Source organism: Grammomys surdaster, unplaced genomic scaffold, assembly GCF_004785775.1.
Source record: "Grammomys surdaster isolate TR1022 unplaced genomic scaffold, NIH_TR_1.0 166, whole genome shotgun sequence".
Classification (NCBI taxonomy): Eukaryota; Metazoa; Chordata; class Mammalia; order Rodentia; family Muridae; genus Grammomys; species Grammomys surdaster.
In genome coordinates, this window is record NW_021604614.1 from 8,576,568 (window position 1) to 8,591,262 (window position 14,695).

Sequence of the window (14,695 nt, forward strand, 5' to 3'; positions counted from 1 at the left end):
AGCGTGATTGAGGAAGACACCTGACTTTGACCTCTGACCTTCAAGTACACTAGCGCGCGCACACACACACACACACACACACATGAACATATACCTACACCGATCACTTTACCCGTATATGAAAGGGAGATGTCTTTATACCCCATAACAGCCAACTAGAGTATTTGTACCTTAGGGCAAGGAGGCAGGATGAAAATCCATTACTTGAAAGCTGGAAATAGATGTCATGGGGACTTGGAGTCTGCAAGGTTATCCTCTCTCTGTTCCTGGTGATGAGGGATTACAACCATTTTCATCCATATGGCACTGGTTAATGTTGCACTGGCTGTGAGGTGACAGAACAGGATTCTTTAATGGCTTGTGTCTTTCCTTCCCCTGCGCTTGTGGACACGTGTGATTTAAATATCAGTAGTTTGTGCCTTTTTATATCTGTGTATATCCACCTCCCAGAGGTGCCATTAATAGTTCAAAGTAGTCCTCAAATAAGAGAGTAGAGAATGGCTAAAAAAAAAAAAAAAAAAATGGGCTTAAAAAAAAAGGATTTTTTAAAAAAATTTTTTTGGTTTGGCCCAGAGAATCCAAATTTAGGATTAGCCAGGAGCTACATCTGTGCCTCTCAGTCCCAATAAAATCTTCAAGAAAGGTGGAAATGGATCCAGTTTCTAAAGGGTATTAGGTCTTTTTTTTTTAACTTTCAAATCATTGTATCTTTAATAACCTGGCAGTAAGTCAAAACATGAGAAAAACAAAAAAGAATTTTTCTTTTATGAGCAAGGCCCATCTCTATAGACTCATTGATATAGTGAGTAGGATAGGATTCCAAACAGCATGGGAAGACTTCAAGGCTCACAGATTGATGCGTTTGGTTTCTGATAATAGGCTGGGGGATGGGGAGCACAAGTCAGAGGACAGGACACGGTTACTGGGTCGTGGGCACCTTGAAGCATTTCTTGATGGTGATTTGGTGTCTTGAGTGTTTGTCATCTGGGGAGAACCGAGCAGAATGGGCAGAGCAAATCTGTTGTCCCATAGGATCAAGTTTCCCCTTCAGTGTACAGACATGATCCCCCTGCTCATTGAGGTAATACTGGAAAAACATGACTGCCCCTCAGCAGAAAGACACCTATACCCTTACCACCAGCCTCGTTTGCCCCGAGTGCGCTGCCTCAATTGGGGTATTAGGTCTTGAGAGTAAGTGAGTAAGTCTTTGTTTTGCTATTTTTCCATTTGTCTTTCTTCTTCTTCCTTTCCCTCCTCCTCTTCTCCCTTGTCCTCTTTTCCTCTTCCTATCTTCTTCTTCTTTTTGACAGGACCTCTAAACTCTTGGCAGTCCTCCTGCCTCAGCCTCCAAAGTGCTGAAATTACAGGTGCAAAAACACCATAACCCAGTAAATCTGTGCTTTCTGCATTGAAGCTGAGAAAAAGTGTTAAAAGTCAAAATAAGAACAAACATCTGGCACTTCCAGAAAGAAGGAGGGTGTGATAGTTTGAATGAATATGTTTGACCCAGAGAGGGGCACTATTAGAGGGTGTGGCCTTGTTGGAGTAGGTATGGCCTTGTTGGAGGAAGAGTGTCATTGTGGATGTGGTCTTTGAGACCCTCATCCTAGCTCCCTGGAAGCCAGTCTTCTCCTGTCTGCCTTCAGACAAAGATGTAGAACTCTTAGCTTCACCCACACCATGCCTGCCTGGATGCTGCCATGTTCCGGCCTTGATGATCATGGACTGAAGCTCTGAACCTGTAAGCCAGCCCCGATTACATGTTGTCCTTGTAAGAGTTGACTTGGTCATGGTGTCTGTTCACAGCAGTAAAACCCTAGCTAAGATGGAGGGTGAGGAGCCAAAGTCCCACTAGATGCCTGCCATGTATGAGGAATGGCAGTCAGGTGCTTCCAGCACAGGTCATACTGGCTGGTCTTTGAGTTGATGAGGCAGGGGGTGCTGTGAATTTGAGAGCACTGCATTGAGGGTAAGCCTGGCTAACTTCTTGTTCACTGTGGATCCGTGGAGTGGATCCGTGGCTGCAGATGAGCAAATAATAGGTGAAAGGCCAATAATTGCTAGGCTGCTGTGGAAAAGGTCTGCAGGGGCAAGAGGTGAATACAAGAACAAGTGGGCCACCTAAGGTATCATGAAAGATGGAGAGCCCCTTGGAGAAATGAGAAAAAGTCCTAAACGTTAAAAAGTTTAACCTCCCGAAAGTCCATCTCACACCCATCAATCAAGTCAACAAGTCAAAGACTGCAACATGACAGCCATGTGACGTAAGAAGGAAGGAGGAGTCCTGGGGTCAGTCTTGCCAGAGGAAGTGGGCTTTCCCCTAGGGGGCGGGCACTGTCAGCTTGAGCAGCAATTGGTTGCCATCTGCAGTAGAGCTGAGGTGACTCAGCTGTTTCCTTCTAACTGTTGACGGCAGAGGAAATGCTCACTCTTGGGCGAACCATAAAGCCATTCAAAAGCTTGAGCGTTCACAGTAAACACTGAAAACAGCGCATGCGCTGATCAACAGGGACCGTGTAAAGATCGAAACGCCCGCTCAACATATTCTATAGCAGAAATAAATACATGAAGGACAGGTGGGTTCCCAGCAGGAGCTTAACACTGTGATTGTGGGTAAGGGAAGATACCTCCCCATCACTGGTATAAGAAAAAAACTTCTACTTGCAAAATAACAATGTGTAAAACCTAAATATAAGTATGTGTGTTGAAATCATAATTGCAGCTGCATGAATGGCAATATACAGTTTATGATAGGAGACACTTAGAGAGGGGCTGGAGAGATTATTCAGAGGTTAAGAGCTCTGGCTGTTCCTCCAGGGGATCTGAGTTCAGCTCCCAGCTGCTCACAATTACCTGTAACTTCGTCTATAGGGATTTCAATGCCTTTCATGACCAAGACAACTCTGATAAAGGACAACGTTACACTGGGGCTGGCTTACAGTTGTAGAGCCTCAGTCCATTATCAGCATGGTGTGGGGAGCATGGCAGTGTCCAGGCAGACACAGTGCTGATGAAGGGAGCTGAGAGTTCTACATCTTAATCCAAACGTAGCCTGGAAGAGGCTCTCTTCCAGGCAGCTAAGGGGAGGGTCTCAAAGTCAACCAGCAAAGGGACAGATTTCCTCCAACAAAGCCACACCTATTCCAACATGGGCATACCTCCTAATAGTGCCACTCCTTGGACCAACCGTATTCAAAACACAACAGGTATATGAGTGTTCATTTTATAGGTACATGTAAGTATCTATAAAATCATTCAAATGATAAAATAATAGGTATAGATGCCAATGTAGATGTAGATATAGATATCTGGAATGTTTTATAACCAATTGTTTCAGAATTAAGAATTTCAGTCAGATATGGTGGCACATCCCTTTAATCTTAGCACTCAGCAAGCAGAAGCAGGCAGATCTCTCTGAGTTAAGGCCTGCATGGTTCTATATAGTATGACTCTTGTTTTAAAAAGTCAAGGAAAAGATAGTGACAATTATCACTCAGATAGGGTGTGGCTAGTTCCCAGTCAAATGCCCGAGGTGGCTTCTGCCTCATCTGATGCTCTGTCTCTCCCATCTTTGTACATTCTTGAGATTCCCTTCCTCTATGATGCTTATGACTAAAGGATGCCGTTTTACAGGTAAACGTATAATTCCATATTTTTAAAAGAGAGTCAAGATTTATTTTAGCTCATGGTTTTAAAGTTTTCATCCATGATCCTTAGCTCCAATGATTCTGGGCCTGTCTTGAGCCCAACACCACTGTCTGTGGTCACCTGAATCACAGTGTATTTGCATCATGGTAGAACAGGCAGTAGAGACTGAGGAAAGGGGTGGAGTCCAGGCGTAACATGGCCCTGAGCTGTTCACTCCAGCTTGGCTCAACCTCCTGAAATTCTCAGGGCCTATCAACATACTATCATTGACAGCGAGAACACATTTAATAGAAGACCCATGTGAGGGACATTCCCAATTCTCTATTTTATTCACATCTTTTATAGATGGGGATTAGGCACCTGGCAAGAAGTTAAGGAAATTGAAAGTTGGTTCTGTAGTGACATCATGTTTATCCTGTCATGAGAACCCAGTGCCTGGCAATGAATGAGAATCAAGAGATGTAGCCAGGCATGGCAGTGTGAGCCTGAGGTCTTAGCACTCTGAAGGTGGAGGCAGAAAGACCAGGAGTTCATAGCCATTCTCAGCTACAAGCTTGAGGGCAGCTGGGGCTACTGTCTCAAAAATTCCAACCAAGAAACAACGGATGTGGGCAAGAATCCAACTCTCTTCCTTACTGCGTGCCCTCGGGGAGTTTTGGATTCTCTCCTTAGATCAGACTCCTCCTTTGAGAACCTGAGAAACATCACTGACATTTCAAGATTCTTGTGAAGATTAAATGACATCACTGACCACAAGTGCCCAGAATGGTACCTGTCAGTCACAAACCTTTTGCCCTTCTTCCCAGAAACATCTCCTAAACCCCATGGAGTATATTTACTGTGAGATTTGTGAAATTGTCCATTTTTGTTTGTGTGCTCCAGTCAAAGAATTTTCAGGGATTTTTTTTTTTGCAAGATTACTTATTTATTTACCTGTTATGTTTATTTGTATGTGTGTTTTCCTGCTTGGGTTTATACCTATGAATTATGTTCAGGAGCCCATTGAGACTAGAAGCTAGAAACTACCATATGGGAGCTGGGGACAGAAAATAGGTTCTTTGTGAGAGCACTAAGAATTCTCTTTAAAAAAAAAAAAACCACAGGTAAGCAAACATAGCTGTGTCCCAATAAAACTTTATTCACAAAATTAAGTGGTTGCAGGGACAGGAGAAATAGTAAAATTGGTGAAGTGGCCTCCGTGGACTCAAAGAGTCTGAGTTCCATACTCAGAACTAAAACATAAAAGCTGGGTATATGGGCTGGAGAGATGGCTCGGTGATTAAGAGTACTGGCTGTTCCCAGCACCCACATGGTAGCTCACAACCGTCTGTAACTCTGGTTCTGTACGGTCTAATGCCCTTTTCTGGCTTCTACAGTTACTGCACACACATGATTGGTACCCAGACGTACATGTAGACCAAATAGCTGGGTATGGAGAGCCCCTCAAGTAATCCCAATACTGGGGAGATAGAGATAGACAGATCTCTGGAATTCACTGATCAGCCAGCCTAGCCTATGATACATGTCCATGGTTACTGAGAGACCATGCCTCTACAGAGGCTTACAGCATCCAAGGTCAACACCCAAGGTTAATCCTGACTTCTATATACGTGCACACACAGCTATATGCATCCCTGCACATGTGCGCAAACACATACCTATGCATGCCCTAACGAAGGTGGTCAGTGAGCTCTGTCTTGCACACCCCATAGAGTGAAATGGAGGTGATTCGAGCTGGATCAATGCCTCTGTATAATGCCAGAGCCCCAAGTAAGGAAGGGGCCCCTTCTCCCACTCCAGTAAACCTTTTTGGCTGTGTTTCTGAGAGCCCCCTAATTGTTGTCAACGTGCATTTAGATATTCCTCTGTGGTAATGCTTTCTGATTTCTGCAGACAGACATTTAGAACAGTCTATCTCCCAGGGTACTTGATGCTGTTCTGTTTTGACCTACAATGACGATGCTAGTTACTGTTCAAAATGGGTGGATCTGAGTTTGATGGCGAGTCTCCTCGAATGTCTGAGAGGTAGAAAAACAGCTTCTGGTTCAATGTTTTACAGTGAAACAGATGTTTCTGGCCGATGTTTTACAGTGGATAAGGAAAAGAAAGCTCAGAGTAATGGGACCTGCCCTGAATTGTAGGTTCACATTGGGTCATGTAAATCTACAGGAAGGAAGTGGGGTTGAGGGGCATCTGGAGACATTTCTGAAGGCAGGGGAAGTATCAGGAACCTAGGCACAGCATCTCTAATGGAAATTCAGAGGGGGAGAAGCAGGATGAGGATACTCTGTGTGCTTCCCCTGTGGCAGATTGGGCCCCTGGTGTCACTGGTTCGGTTGGACCCAAAATAGCCTCTGTACTTACTGTTCTCTAGGCTAACAAAGACAATAACAACTTGCTGCCCCAGGGGTTGTTCATCCTTTATCCCTGGGGACTTGTTTCAGCCACTATACAGAGTGGAATTTAAGAGCGTTCTGTTGGCTTAGTGAGGTGAGCTAATTGCTTTATTCCTGAAATTGCTCAAACTATTGCAATCAGATCTCCATTAGCTAATGCTCTCCCGATAACCTTTCCCTATCTACCCTCCCCCTAGAGCCCCCTCCCCCCCTTTCAATTCAGGCACAAATCTGATCTAGCTCAGTAGTGTGAAGTTCTGGGGGAATCTCATCTACATTATCAGGGTATGGGGGTGCACAGCTGGAACCTCCGCCCTCAGAATGTGGAAGCAAGAAGATTGAAAGTTTCAGGTCAGCCTTAGCTACATAGCAAATTTAGGGATAGCCTAAGATACATAAGACCTCATCCAAAAAAGAAAAGGAGGGAAAAACCCTCACATTAACCAGTTAGCGCCAGTTTCGCTTTCTTGTAGCTCTCCTGCTGAGCACCCCACCCCACCCCCAACCCACAGCAGGCTACCTGGAGTGCCTGTTCCCGACCGATTGTATTCAGGTGTTCCTGTCTCCATCCTCCTGACTAAACAGAACTGCTGGGTTTTTTTTGGTTTTGTTCGTCTGTTTTTTCTGCTTGGCTCAAGGCAGGACGAATCTGCGTTGGTATCTTTGAGGCATGTGCAGCGCATACTTGGAGAATTTTCATGAGATAACTCAGCTCAGTAAGCCACAAAATGAGACACAATGAGACACTGGTAGCATGAACATCTAAAAATAGAATAATAGCCCCTTAAGACACTCGCTGCAGGACATTGTATTGTCAGAGGGAGCTCACTCTCTGAGCGGGCCTGACAGAATTCATCTGGAGGTAAGCCCAATGGAAAAAGACTACATACAGTCAGAGCCTGCCCTAGAGCAGAGGCAGGTCCCCAGGTCTGGGTCCCACACACAGAATCACTGGCCCTGGCAAGGCAGGTACACTGACAGACTGTGCATCAGTCCTTACTCTAGAGCAGTGGTTCTCAGCCTTTCTAACAACGAGACCCTTTAATACAGTTCCTTGTGGTGTAGTAACCCCCACCCCTAAAAATATTTTCATTGCTGCATCATAACTGTAATTTTGAAAATGTTATGAATCATAATGTAAATATCTGTGTTCTTCAATGATCTTAGGCGACTCCTGTAAAAGGGGTAGTTGACCTCATTAGGAGGTTGTGACCCACAGGCTGAGAACAGCTGCTCTGGTATCATCTAAATGAGACTAATGTCTCCCAGATGTAACTGGAGACATTTTCCTCTGAGAGCATTGGGAGGCTGGTTCTAGGTCACAGGAAAGGCAGGGAGTAGCCTGTTCAGGCCGTGAGAATCATGCAGGTGACCTGCGTGAACTACTGTGGTCTCTTCCTGGCCAGTCTTGTTTGTAGGCATCATTCATTCATTCATTGGAGTTCATGGGGAGCCTTGCGATCAAGCGTCCAGAGACACTGAGCTGAGTCAGCTGGATGGGAGGCTGTCCTAGGGATTGGTCTTCCATGTGGCTAAGAATGATGAATGAGAGATAAGAGAGGAAGACGCAGTCATGAGCTAGTGCTGTGCCTTTAAAGAGATGGCATCCAGTGGAGATGCTACTTTGGGAGTCTCTTTAGGGATTTGCCAGTGTGGTCCTAGGTGAGAGGTGCCGTCATTCAGGATGAGATCAGTTCTTCTGGATCCTGAGGTCAAGGGGATCCATACCTTCATTGCACTTTCAGGTCTCCCCCTACCCCTGTCTTAAAGCTCACAACAAGGGACTCTTGGGGAACATATGGATGAAAGAGGTCAGTCTGAGTTTTCCTTTGAGTAACAGGAGTCACCCAGGACCATGGGGAGGAAATGGGATGCTAGAAACCAAAGAAGGGGACAAGGCCAAGATTGGACTGCAACAAAGAACTGAAAGCTTTGCCCTACAGTCCAGGGGTCTTCCGAGAGAGAAGGGGGAGGGGGAGAGGCTGTCTCTGTATTGTCTCTGTATGTGTGTGTGTGTATATACATGTTGGTGTGTGTATATATCTGTGTATCTCTATGTGTCTGTCTGTGTGTGTCTATGTGTCAGTGTGTGTCTCTGTATGTATCTGCCTGTGTGTCTATATGTGTTGTGTCTGTGTATCTCTCTCTCTCTCTTTCTCTCTCTCTCTCTCTCTCTCTCTCTCTCTCTCTCTCTCTCTCTCTCTCGTGTGTGTGTGTGTGTGTGTGTGTGCGACTTTGTAAACATGAAGGATGGTTACATAGCAGGTTGATGGCTTTTACACGTAACAATTTCCCATCTTGTGACTGTGGTTTTTTTTTTTTAATATAAATTCAAGTTGCTTTTAGATGTCTGACTCACTCAGTTCAGATCTTTGTCTTTGGTTGTCAATCAATCAATCAATCAATCAATCAAGTAGCAGAGAGTTCATTCCAAAGTTGAGAGAGTTTGAATCAACTCTGTAGACCTAAGATTTCTTTGTACCCATCCGCTAGGCCCATGAAATGGTCAAGAGGTTTGGACGGGTCTCAAAGCAGGATAAAGAACTGCGGGGGACCTTAAGCAAAGGAGATGTGGGGCCTGACCCATGTTTTTAAGGTACCACTTGCTGTGAGCTGTGTAGATGAATTCTGCAAGGCACTGTGTGCAAATGCTAGCCCCAAATGAGAGATTTCACCTGAGGATGGACCATGGCAGATCTTGAGAGGAGCATCCAGAGGGAAAATGGGGTTGGGGAGATTGGTCAGTGATCAAATGTGTGCTTAGCCTGTTGCGAGGCCCCAGGTTCCATCCCTACCACCAAAAACTACAAAGACAAGAAAAGACAGATGCTTGGCAAGATTCCATAGGGGTAGCCATGTAAAGAGGAACCTACAATTTGGTAGCATAAATGCTTCCTGATTTCAAATCTCTCTCTAAGATGACTACTTTTTTCTTTTTAAGACTATTTTATGCTCCAGGACTGAGGGCAAAAAGGCCAGGGCCATTTTACATGCCACCAGGCATCAAATCTGGACTCCCACTTGGTAACGTCTGCTTTTATGTGTCTGCTGTAATGAGAGATGTGTCTTAAAAGTCAAAGGAGGTATTAGATTGTGCAACAGCAGCAGACAGCTTTGTGCCGGGTTTGTGATCGGAGACAAGTGAGAACTGAGATCACCCCATGGTCCATCTGAGACTCATTCTCCCAGTTGTTTGGGGCCAAATTCTCCATGGTGCTTAAATCAAGATGATATCGAGTGGATTTATTAAACAAGGAAGGACGAGTGGCTCTGTAGATTCTCTTTTCAGTCTCTGAGATGTATATTATTTCTGGTCTGGCAGCTCCTCAAATATCATTTTAGTCCCATAGCACACACTAAGCACAAGATGCCGTGTTGGAGACTCTGAATGAAGACTGTGCAAGTTTCATAGCACACATTAAAATTTCTAGCCTCAACTTTCCTCCCCTCCCTCATTTTTTGTTTTTCTTTATTTGTTTTCAAGGCAGGATTTCTCTGGGTAGCCCTGGTTGTCCTGGAACTCACTCTGTAGATCAGGCTGGCCTTGAACTCAGAGATCTGCCTACTTCTGCCTTCCAAGTGCTAGAATTAAAGGTGTGTGCCACCACTGCTTGGTTCTGGCCTCAAATTTGGCAACTTTCTGATGAATTTACAATGCAGATCCCTGAGGGTGAGAGTGGAGAGGCTCTGCATATGTGTATGGACAGTGCGGCCTGTTTTATTTTTTTTCTTTATTTTACGTGAGCCATTGCAGAGTATGTACCTCACCTCAGTCTGAGCTTCAGTTGTTACTCTGAGAAGTGTTAATCCCACAGACGTGAGGAGAAAGACCAGTCAACACACATCATTGTCAAATTAATTAAAGCAAGCTTCCCGTCTCCCCTGAATTCGCAGGCTATCTCTCCTCAATGGTGGGGTTCAAGAGATCAACAATGGACATGGGTGTGATAAGGGTTTTTATAGGTTAGGAGTAGGGGGTTCCCAATAAGCAGGGTTACAAGGCAGAACACAAGCATAATAAGTTGGCCATGATAACCTTCCAAAATAAAGACATGGTTTGAAGTTGTAACAATGTGGTCATAATAACTTTTTGAAACAAAGGCCTGGCTTGCCATTTCCTGAAACAGGCAGTACAGAACCATTTGAAGTGAAGGCTATAGGTGGGGCATAGACCAATCCTTGAGAAACAAGCTAAACAGGAACAAACCTAATTCATCTTTATTGTTAAAAGGGCTTTTGAGCCCAAGATGGAGGCATGCTGTTTTATCAGAACCCTGGTACCTTACCCTACCTGACCTCTAAAGTAGTAACTACAGCCTCATAGGTTCCTGTGGCAATTAGTAGAAGAACTGGCTGAATAGAATTAGCAGAAAGACAACAGACTTTGTTTCAGGCTCTTGCATTTGGGGACTAAAGCCAGAACTCAGAGCTTAGCTGTACTGGGATGAGGTCTTTGGGGTCTGGGAGGGGGGGAGACTTTTGTTGTTTGCTTGTTTATTTTTGATGGAGTAGCTTTGGACTTTGACAAGTTTTATTTATGTTAATGCATGTGTTTGTGCACATATGTGCATGTACCTGTAAAGTCCAGAAGAGGACATCAGATGCCCCGGAATGGAGTTGCAGACAATTGTGAGCTGCCAGGTGGGTGTTGGACACCAAGCTCCAATCCTTCCAGAAGGCTAGTGAGAGCTGTTAGCCACTGAGCCATTGAGCTATCCCCAGCTCTGCATAGTGCTAGATTAGAGGCCTGAATCACTAAACCCATTACAGACAGTTTATAGGCAAGGGTAAAGGGAGACCTAGGTGGACCATTGCTTGCTAATTGGCCTTAAGCAAAGGAAAAGGAATAGTTCTCACCTTCCCAGCAAAGGAGCAATTTTATAGCTTAAAGGAAAATTCCTCTAAGTTGAATTCCCCTCCCTCACAGGGAGACTGGAGTGAGCTCTGTCTCCTAGGGTGGGTGGGTGGGGGTCTCTCTCAGCAGGGTGGCTCCAGGGCCTTAAGAATGTGTCCTGTGTTTTATAAGGGTGAGTTGTAAGACTGAAAAGAGACATTTTAACAGGATTTGCATCTTAAAGGCTCCAAGATTGAGCTTCCAAGGAGGGAATTTTCAGTGCTCTGAGACACCGGAAAGGCATGGGGGTGGTTTGGTTAGGACATTGAGTTCTGTCAGGTAAGGGTGGTCTAGGCCTCTAGGCAGGGTCATGGCTATAGTTTGGTCCAGCTCAGGGGATTCTGACTGAGGAGTGTGTATACATAGGCTATGACTGACAGCTCAGGATGTAAATGAATTAATTAAGCAAGGGTGAGTTGTTTTAGGGATGGATTCTGCAGTGAAAAGAAAACACTGAAAAAATCTGTACACGATGTGTTATGCTTTCTGGCCATACAACACACAGCTTTAGCCACAAAGGGAATAAGAGATAGCTTATTCTTGAGCCAAATATGAGTGCCTATGGCCCAGGAATACAGATTCACTTGCCCCAAATAACCACGCTCTAACCTGGAAACAACTTCATAAAATTTTTACAGTTTTAGAACAAAGTCATAAATCAAGGCACTTCAAACACATCTGTGGAGGCATCCGGCTCACAGGAAAGCAGGGAAGTGTCTGCTTGAGGTCTCAGGTGCTGTCTGGTGGCATTGCCTGCCACTGGGTTGGTGGCAGCCAGGGGTCTGCTAAGTGATTAAATTCCGAAGCTAAATGGCTGTTTAAGTGACAGAAGAAGCCAGACAACCATATAGTGTCCCATTAATTCCCTTTTAACAAAATTATACTGAGTATAATTTTATTACCTATTTCTTTTTAAAAATATTTTTGAGAATTTCATGCATGAGTAATGTACTTACATCATTTTTACCCCCACCTCCCATCCCCCATCAGACTTCTCCAGAGATCTCTTTACTCACTCTCAAAGTCATGATTGTTGTTGTTACACACATATATATACCACAATGTAATATATAACATGTAGCATATAACATACAATATATAATTAATATAATATAATATAATATAATATAATATAATATAATATAATATAATATAATATATAATATATATGTATATATACTACAATATAGCATATAACATATAACACATAACATAAAACATACAATATATTACACATGTATATATACCACAATGTAATATATAACATATGGCATATTACACATTACATATTACAATATTATAATATTGTGGTATATTATACATACCACAATGTAATATGAAATATATAGTATGTAATATGTAATGGATAATATAATATTATATAATGTATAACACGATATATAATATATACTATATAATATATAACATAATATACAATATATAATGCATAATAAATATATAGTTGTCTTAGGATTTTGCTGCTGTGAACAGACATTATAATCAAGGCAACTATTATAAGGACAACATTTAATTGGGGCTGGCTTACACAGATTCAGAGGTTCAGTCCATTATCATCCAGGTGGGAGCATGGCAGCACCCAGGCAGGCATGGTTCGGGAGGAGCTGAGAGTTACATCTTCACACCCACAGTGACATAGTTCTCCAACAAGGCCACACCTACTCCAACAAGGCCACACCTCCATGTAGTGCCACTCCCAGGGCCAAGCATATTCAAACCACCACAATAATATGTATTACATATGCATACATATACCACAATATAATGTATAATATTTGTATAGATACATATTCATAAATATAACACTACAATCCATTGAACCCATTTAGCATTGCTTATGTGTGCATGTGTTTTAAGGATGACCACTTGTGATTGGATGAGCTATCAGGACGATGAACTATCAGGAGGCTTGTCCCTGGAGAAGACTGATCTTTCCTCTTTTCAACAGCCATTCATCACCTGTAGCTCTTCATCTAAGAGTGGGGCCTTGTGGGATTGCCCCCCACCCAACCGTTGTGGGTGCTGGGAATTGAATCTTTGTCCCTTGCAAGAGCAGTTGTTTTCAGTGTTCCTAACCACTGAGCCATCTCTCCAGCCCCAACAGTGTTATGTTTTTATATAAGGGAATTACAAAGCCAAACTCATGGATTAAAATAATTTATTTGTGTAATCTCTTAGGTGTTAATGAAACTGTAAAGCACATTTCAAAAGAGGCAAAGCCCTGTCTTAAAACTCCATAGCGGGAGCCCAGAGAATTCTGAGATGGCAAAATGATATTCCTCTCTGTATAAAGCAAACTACTTCAGCATGAGTGTTTAAATAAAGTGTTCAGACTCAGACATGCCAGGATTCCGTTTTCTGTGCAGCTGACATTTTAATTTAACATCACACACATAGTTTAATGTAGTCCAAAAAAGATTTAAACATTTTCAGGTTTTTTTTTCTCCCAAGATTTACATGGAATTGAAGCTCTGGAGATGATTTTTAAGTTTAGAGTCATCTGGACAGTGTGTGTGTGTGTGTAAGCAGGCACGCATCTGGGGTGCCCATGGATGAACCTCACGTGTGATTTCTTCCCAGATGCTGTTTCTAAGACAATATCTCACACTGAACTGGACACATCATTTCAGTAAAGCTGGCTACAGAGCCCCAGGGAGTCTCCTGGCTCCTTCTCCCTGGCATTGGGAATAGAAGCACACACCTCCCTGCCTGATTCTGAAAATCATGCTTGCACAGTGGGTACTTTGCACACTTAGCCATCTTCGAAATCTCCTCAGGTCAGTTTCTTAAACCCCTAGTTGGTACCAGACACAGAATCAGTTGGAGCAGAGAGGGAGGAGACTCCTTGGTGTTCCTTGAAGTTACCATGGTGACCATGATTCCTAATGGTTTCAGACAAGCTCCATTTCTTCCTGGACTATAGATAATCAGTTCTAGGTGTTCTTATGTGAAAACAAAACCTCAAAAGTTATTGACTAAGTCCCTTCAGGCTGGATATTTTTAAGTTTGGGGGTGGGGCAAAGGTTTTGAAAACTCCAGGGTTCCTTCCTAGTTGCTCCCAAGTTTGAGAAGAGCCCAACTGTGGTCCTGTAGTAATGAGAAAATGAAACAATATGAAAGACGGCTGCCAGGCTTGGGCTTGCAAGTAGGAGATGGATGGCCAGTGTGATGGACCCCGACAGCGCATGAGCTGGGCTGTTTGTGGAGTTCCCCAGCCATCCATCACACTTCTGCAGGCGCCGAGGTGTCATTCGGAGGCACTTCAAATCCCGGAGGGCTGGTAAAATGAATGCAATTGGGGGCACAAATTGAAGCTCCCTTGCCTTCAAAGGGTATTAACAGAGACAGAGAAAAGCAAGCCAGGAGCCTCCACATTCTCTAAGCTCTTAGCAAAGGCCTCCTGCCTTGGACCCCAGTTCCTTTCATGGGCTTGCTTGCTCCCTGGTGACAAATGCTAAACCCTTAAATAAGGGGTTTCTGCCTGCACTGGCATTGGCCAGGAGACCCACAAACCTACTTTCCTTCCCTGTCTTCAATATTTATCTAATTCGAACAAAATTAAGACCAGGGAGTTTATATTTGCTCCCAGAATTTAGAGAGATAAAAGTTATTCACAAGAATTGAAAAGTAAATAGCTTCTGAAAACTTCTGACTTTCTGGGTATTAATGAATCTATAGGTGATTCATCCATAATGCATACGGCTTATGAATCTCCGCAGAAAAGTATAGGGAAGCTAGC

The 14,695-nt window shown here is 43.6% G+C and overlaps 1 protein-coding gene and 1 pseudogene across 1 annotated transcript in view; one reads left to right on the forward strand and one right to left on the reverse strand.

The window, feature by feature from the left end:
* Tmem132d (transmembrane protein 132D) overlaps positions 1-14,695 on the forward strand; it is a 626,423-nt gene that overhangs the window by 184,581 nt on the left and 427,147 nt on the right. The window lies entirely within an intron of this gene.
* Positions 920-1,099, reverse strand: LOC114620142 (annotated as a pseudogene).